Raw genomic sequence first — 5,924 nt, 5'->3', positions numbered from 1 at the left:
GATGCGCGGAGAGCTGCACACTCCAGACCTCCCTACCAGGACTTCAGAGACTACGGTCCTGATGACTACTCCCCGGAAAGAGAAGAGCCCCTGCACCACGGCAGATATGACGGACGCATCCTCCAGTCTCCTCAGCGTGGCAGGTACGAGCCACATCACTATAGCTTCGCCCGAGAACCAAGACCTAGTGATGCCCCACGCCTGAAGCAGCTGGACGCCCTCGCCAAAGACATTGAGCGCTTTGATCCAGAGAAGCGTGACCACAACATTGAAGACTACCTCAGAGAGATAAGGCACTGTCTTTTCGACCTACCTCACTCCACCCACAGAGAGAGAGTCAAGTTAATCTGGAAGACGACTTCCAGATCAGTCCACGCATTCATAGAGGCCCAGCCAGCGGACACCCGTGACGACTTTGACCTGCTCTGTGAAGCCCTAGCAGAGGAATACTCCCCTTTTGCAGATGAAACCTCTGCGACCATTTCAGCCATCCAAATTAAGCATGGCCGCCACGAACATCCCCGCGACTTCTACACTCGCCTGAGACACGCCTACTTCCAAGGAAGAAATGGCCCAGGACTGGAAGAAGACAGAGCCTTCAAGTCACTCTTCCTGCACAACCTGCATCCATGCGTGCGCACCCACGTGACTCTCCTCACCCGGCAAGGTGACCCATCCATGCGTGACATTCGGAAGATGGCACAGATGGTCTGGGAGACAATCGTCCGATCGGTGGATAAGAGAGAAGAGAATCCCCAAGTACTCGCCGTGCAGAACTCCGCGAGCGAACCCATAGAATTGGAGGGCGCGGAAGTACCAAATGGTAACCGTGTCCACCATGGGGCTAGCCTGTCTCACCGCTCCCACTTGGAGAAAAAGCCAAGGGATTGGAGAGACGGACACAAACAGTCCAAGGGGGGTGATCTACACCAGTCAAGGGCACCCCAGAAGAGCCGTGGCAACCACTACTCCTCCCATGAGCCTAAGCGATCACCTAGAGAGAACAAATGGGAAAACCAGGATCGGACCTCTCGACGCCAAGAACACAGAGACCGAGGCAGAGGTCTAGAGACCGAGTCACAAGCCACTGCTGAATTAAGGACAGAGCTTCAGCTTCTCAAGGATACGATCACAAAGATGTCTCAAGAGAAGGACATGAACACCATCCGACCGACCAAGGACCGTGAGAAACGCTCTTGTGAGGATGGAGGCCCCTCGGTCGCATGACTAGGCCGAGAACCCTCCTCACCGCTATCCTGGATCCATCTCATTGGCTGGGGAAAGGGACCATCAAGCGAGAACGCACGGTCACCAACTGCGGAACAACCTTCACCCATTCTTTCTGCTTCTTCCTCCCCACTCCTGCAGTTCCTGGGAGACCTGGTCCAGAAAGGCAGCGCCCAACACATCTATACCAGTGTCCTCCTAGAAGATCACCCAAGTGTCAACACGCTACTGGGTACCGGATCGGAGATCAGCCTCATCTGCACAGTCACATTCTCCACCATGAGACAGGCCTCACTCGCCATGGGGAGATGCCTCAACATTGAGTCCCGTCAGCTTAGCACCACCTGCTATAAGCAAGACCATGCCCCAACCAACCAGAGAGCTTGGTTTGAGTTCACACTCCCAGAGATGAAGCACGTGGACCCAGTCAACACCTCTAAATTTGGCGCGGAACAGCTGCTCAGCGGTCAAGACCTGCTCGATAGGCTGGCTCCTCTGATCAGGTGGTCATGGACCCAAGTCACAGTCTGTAAGCCTGTCAGTGACAGGACTAAGACATACAACTGTGACTGGAGAACAATTCCCCAAGCATGTCAGGTGGTAAACGGGTTGAACTTGACTGTCCCAACTAGGTCGGCTAGCGTTCCGTTTCGACTCATGGTCTTGAGAAGACAGAAGTTTGACTGCCCAGGGGGTTTCTTTCATCCCGCACCGTGGTTCCAACCTGTTGCGAATGAGATGAACACTGACCTTCCCAAAGAACCTTACCCAGGGTTTGAGGAGGAGATCCGGCAGCAACCCTCTGAAGAAGCTGATATCCTGACAACAGACCTTAATCAACAAAAGCTGCGAGGACCGGGAAAAGCACTGCAGGGCATGATCATCTTACTCAACGCTACCGCCCAGACCTTTAATCATCTATACCATGTAGTTGAGTCAGAACTTGTAGAGCTCAGTAGGGTTAAACAGTTCCTACAGGATGCACTGAATGAGGTTAGTTCCTCGATAACTAGCCTGAGCAAGGGTAGGATACCTCCTTACTCTGTCCCCATTGAAATAGTCGGAGGCATAAAGTCAGCAACTGTCACCACAGATGGAAAGTGCAAGGCCCTTATGTCAAGTAAGGGTGATGTCACCGAAACTAGAGTAGAAACGGCAGGTGACGGGTGTCTTGTTAACACACCCCAGCATGAGGGTGTAATGACGTATGAACGCCATGACACGGCTATGAGGATGAGGCTCCCAAACCAGACTGTACTCATTAGGGTCCCACCAGGGGCCACTATACACTTAGATGACGCTGTCCTGTACCACCTCAGTTCTAAAAGATACGAAACAGAAATTGAGTTAGTTGATGTCTTTAGAGGCCATAGTTTGCACCTAGGAGATGCCCTTCAACAGCAGCTTCTGCTGGAAGGGACTAAAACAGTGCAGGTCAGCCTGGACGAATCAGGGATCCAGACAACCTGGCTGAGCCCCATAGCAAGGAGGCCTGTGGGTCAGTGGAACCTGGTTAACACAGCTGTCCTTGGCCTTGTCTTCACCGGTTGGGTCATAACTGCAGGCGTCTGCCTGATGCTCCTGAGGTACACCCAAGCTCTAAACACTCTAATTGACTCACTCACTAACACTCCTCAACACCTTCGCCTTCAACCACTTGAGGCACCTCTTCCTTCCCCTCTAAAGGTAACTACCCTGACAAGGCAGTAAACCCTGACCGTTCCTCTCCACATTTGTATAGATATAAAAACCATACCCTTATCTCAATGATAGGAGGCCACACCGACACTACCTAGTGTAGTTAGTTGCTTATAGTTTGTTGTATATTTTGATTGTTTATTTTCTTTTTCTATCTTTGGTGTGTATTTTCTCCCAATATTGCATGTGATCTGCACAGACGTTAGAGTAGATGTTCTGCCCAGATGATACAGTCTAAATGTTCTGCCCAGATGTCAGTCATCACTTCCTGCCCAGTGTCATGTTTCATGATCTGCCCAGATGCTGTCAGTCTTGAATGTTTAGGTCAGTCGACCCAGGAGTGAAAAGGACACTGCATGGACATTGATAAGGCGCTGGGGACCAAGGTGGACGCTCACTAATCGGCGCCTGCTGTGGATGACAGGTGAACAGCGTGCTCTGAGGGCTCTACAACTTCACCATCAGACCAAGGGGGGAATGTAGGTACCATGCCTCCACAGACAAAGGAAGGGGGGTGCTCCCCCTAGGCGCATGGCCCACGTCAGGACGGATGTGGAACTACGTCATCAGACGAATCCCCTTTAAAAGGGGGGATCCCCCTTTGTTCGTCCTCTCTACCTGGCTGCATCAAAGTAGCTACCTAGAGACGAAGAGCGCGCACACCTTCGGGAACAAAGCGGTATTGGTTCTGCACTCGAACCCTGTGCAGCACGCGACGCAAGAAGTAACTAGTTCGCTACTTTTATTTCTTTTGCGGAGTTCGCTAAAACCAATCGCTTCAGCTAGCCGACGATTAAGAACTGTTTGAACATTCGCGCGACGGCCGGACCTCCGCGAGTTCATCTTAACGTCGACAGCGACCACTTCCCCGGGACACCACGCAACGGACCATCGAGGGACCGCCGATTGAACGGCCACCACAGCTTCCCCTGGACGGAGCAACGCGATCCAGCGGAACCTTCTTCACGAAAGCGCACGAAGGAGTCCTCCTCAAGAGGCTACCTGGCCTACTGCGCGGGCCGCGGACTGAACAACTCAAAGTAAGACTGTGCATCTGGGCAGACTTAGAACAATATCTTGTTTTACTGCTTTCTGTGTGCTTAGATCGATGCTTTGTGAACGCTTGTTTGCAGTGGTGTTTATAATCACGTTCATGTTAAACCGTACTCTGTTTAAGGCTTAAAGAGATATTCTGTTCAAAGCTTAAATAGGTATTCTGTTTAAACTTGTTCGATTATTCCCACTGATTCTTTTATTTCGTATAACTGTTAAACGTGTGTCCCACTATACGCTCGTTGGGGCTGTATAGTGACCGACGATACCGTGTCTTAGTTGGAGGAAATTTGCGTTGTTTGTGGCTGTAGTGAGAACTCGGTTTAAGTTTCGCGCCATCGAGTTTCCCTTTGTCTCAAAGATCTCCTCCCCCATACGCACGTACACACGCACGCGCATCCGCGCGCACTCGAAGACAAGCACGCGCATCCGCGCGCACTCGAATACACGCACGCGCATCCGCGCACACTCGAATACACATCCACACACACACACCCGCATACCTACACACACACACACACACACACACACTAGCCAACCCTCCTGTCCCCTTTGTTTGCTATGCTTTTATTACTATGCTTTGTGATCAATAAATGTTTTTATGTTTAAATACTGTCGTTTGAGTCGTTGCTTCTCTGTTACAACCTGAAGCCAGAACTATTATTTGAACTGTAACCTTCAGATTTATAGTTTGTTAATCAAACAATTTGGGCTACGGGAGTTGACCACAATTAGTGGCGACCTTAGTTAAATGAGTTTATATAAAATTTGGGTAAATTTAACACTGTCTGAACTCCCACCACTTCGTAGGTAATTTTATGAGACTGATTACTAAATAAATTTGGCCAGCACCTACATTATCATACCTCTAATAATTGTCTAATGTCAAATTGTGTGCAACCCCGTATGTTCAAAGTAAAACCCGTTTGTTAAAAAAACCAATAACCTCAGAGACTGTGTGCCCTTCCTGATAGTGCAACACCTGCCACGTCACAGAATAATCCACCATTAAAGGACAGTGAGGGAGCCTTACGAGCTGAGACATTATCAGGAAGAGGATTACGGTTATCTTCCAATGTGTATCTTGTGTGAGGACTTGATTAAACAGATTAAGGTTGGTGAACCGTTTGAGCTACTCTCCTCGATTTGTCCCTCCCACGAGTTCAATGAGGAGGATAATTAGGAGAGGTTCATTCTCCAGATTTTTGTTTTTTTGGCCTTGTCTCAGCCGAGAGAGGAAATGAACACCCTCGATGGGATTTTTGAACTTCTTAGAGCATGATTTGGCAAGAGTGGATCCACTGTTGATGATTTGAACTTGGTGCATTCTCTGCTCCCGAGGTAGATAATTTTCCACCTAGAGCACACAGAGAGGAAGTCTCAGCACAGGCACCAGTACCCAAGAAGGTTACCACAGCCCCAAATACTAAGAGACCTGCTACAAGGACAGAGCAGCAGGACATTAATATGGCTGTTCAGTACGAGCCTATAGTTTGCTGCTCCAAATCTGTTGCGGTACAGTGTCCATCAAAGGCAAGCCGACGAGTGTCTGTGGCTGTACAATGCAGCCCCGACCTGCTAACAAGAGTCTACATCAATACAGTGCTCAGTAGGACCTGTTACGGCTCATGTGCCTCTGGTGTCACCCCTAGAATCCCCAGAGGTACCAAAACATTTTTGGGGGTACGGGGCATATTTGTATATGTGGTTTTTCATATATTCACCTCTGTATTGTTATCCAGTAACATTTGTCATGTTCCAATTACCAACTACTATATCTTATGTGCTGATCCATTTACACTAACAAACTGACATCATTCTTAACCAAGCAGGGACACTGATGCATGTGAATACTCAAGTTAGCCTGCTGGCCATGAAGAGTGAAAACATAAAGAAACTAAAATCATTCATGACTGATGAGGAAAGTTTCAAACGTCTGTGCTCAG

Source organism: Brachyhypopomus gauderio, chromosome 3 (assembly GCF_052324685.1).
Source record: "Brachyhypopomus gauderio isolate BG-103 chromosome 3, BGAUD_0.2, whole genome shotgun sequence".
NCBI classification, from domain to species: domain Eukaryota; kingdom Metazoa; phylum Chordata; class Actinopteri; order Gymnotiformes; family Hypopomidae; genus Brachyhypopomus; species Brachyhypopomus gauderio.
Note: the sequence above shows the minus strand (reverse complement) of the source record.